The following is a 1,647-nucleotide window of genomic DNA, read 5'->3' on the forward strand; positions in this document are numbered from 1 at the left end:
TGAAAGATAGATAAACAGATCGATAGAGTTACTGGAAAAGAAACTTTTTCTTACCTTTCCTCATGCCAAGCAATCTTCCTTCCTTAGAGAGTCCAGAATAGCCCGTTTGAAGAAGCTAAATCCTTCATCCACGCGACCCCCTTCGCTAATGGACGCTCGCGCCCGTTTACATATCAAAGAAAGAATTACAGCGACCCTCGAGCCTTCAGCCCCTTTACTTACCTTACCTTCACAGCCATTGCTTACTCCTGGAGGCAGATTCTGAAATTCAGCGCTACTGGGGAATTGGTTGATTCAGAAGATATCAGATTTACAGCAAGTTTGAGAGCTATGAGAGCTGGGCAAAATTCAAAGGAAGAATGGTCTCTGGTACGATAAGAAGAGTGGTTTGAGAGACGAGTGATATGGCTTTAGAAGGATACCGTTGTTTAGCTTTGAATTTTTATAGTTTTAGGTCTATCAACGTACTTGTTCTGGCTGTCAAAGTTGTACTTTTAAGATGTTCTGGCTGCCAAAGTTGTACTTTTAAGACTAGCAACGTTCTTATATTAAAAGTGTATATAGATAAACTTACATATCCTGTTTAGCTTTCCAACCCGGAGACCGAACAGTGTATGATGTATGAAATGCCATACTCATTCTGAAAGTCAGAGTCGAGAGGTGCAGCAATGCTAGAATGTGCAAATGCATTCAGAAGCTTTGCTGTAACTGCAAACATCAGTTAACGCTTTTGACAAGCCTTTCGTACCATTGTGTGATAATTCCACAGCCATTTCGGGTTCATGTTCCTCTTCATTTGAGTAATGAGTGACATGCATACTAACTTCTTCCTTTCAGTCCTATACACAGTCAGTTAATCAGAATATGTAGCTTTTCACACAAACGCTGCTCCAGAAACGTCCGCAGCATACTCACATAATCATGTTTTCATGAGAATCCAAGGGAACCTGACAAATAAAAACGTTGACCCTAGTCAGACTGAACGTTTACAGCTGGTAATCTTGCATATAATATACATATAAAATACATATTAAGATAACCAGGAGACAAATGTGATGAGTGGAATATTAAGATTCCGTTGCCAAGGTACCTAGGACTTCCTTATTATTATACAATAATATATGCTTAGATTACAGACCCAGTAATACATACGCCATAGGTCCTTACGTCGTCCTCATGCAAAATTATCACATAAGTTTGTTTTAACTCATGACAGTTACCTTGTCATCTAATATGGGAATAAAAAATGATGAAAACGGTTGGCTTAAGGGCCAAGAATTCTCGTAGATTGGCTTCTGATATGTTAGTGACATGAAAAAGGATACATTTTTGTTTTTTCTCTCTTCATCACACACGAAATGAAGAGGATGCAGTGGGATAATGATAATGTTGCCTATAGTTTATGGATATAGAGCATATATCAGTTCACTCTACTGATCGTATCAGTTTTATACTGACAATTAACATATCATATGAACTGTTTATCATTACCAGCAACGCCGTTACTAACAATAATTAATTATTTCCTCCCTTTGGTTCTTTTCAGATCTCATTTATCTCAGGTATTGTGAGAAGAAAAAACATCATGTATATATTGACAAGTTACAGAACGCAGTTTCACTCTCCGTACATCATAGCACGTTTACT

This window comes from Penaeus monodon, chromosome 28 (assembly GCF_015228065.2).
Source record: "Penaeus monodon isolate SGIC_2016 chromosome 28, NSTDA_Pmon_1, whole genome shotgun sequence".
Lineage (NCBI taxonomy): Eukaryota > Metazoa > Arthropoda > Malacostraca > Decapoda > Penaeidae > Penaeus > Penaeus monodon.